Raw genomic sequence first — 210 nt, forward strand, 5'->3', positions numbered from 1 at the left:
GGGGGGGGGGGGGGGGGGGGGTGTAGGTTCTGCACAGAAAAAAGAGAAAGAAGTGGTGCATCTGGCAGCAGCACATACCACCCAAAACCAGAGCCTGGCCAGCTGGAGCCACACTCCAGCTGCCAGCCAGACTCCCAGCTGCAGGAGCACTGTGGCTGCAGCTTCCCCAGCCCCCAGGACCTTAGGTAAGGCTGCTGGGGTCAGCATAGG

This window comes from Gavialis gangeticus, unplaced genomic scaffold (assembly GCF_001723915.1).
Source record: "Gavialis gangeticus isolate Ggan-Ray unplaced genomic scaffold, GavGan_comp1, whole genome shotgun sequence".
Lineage (NCBI taxonomy): Eukaryota > Metazoa > Chordata > Crocodylia > Gavialidae > Gavialis > Gavialis gangeticus.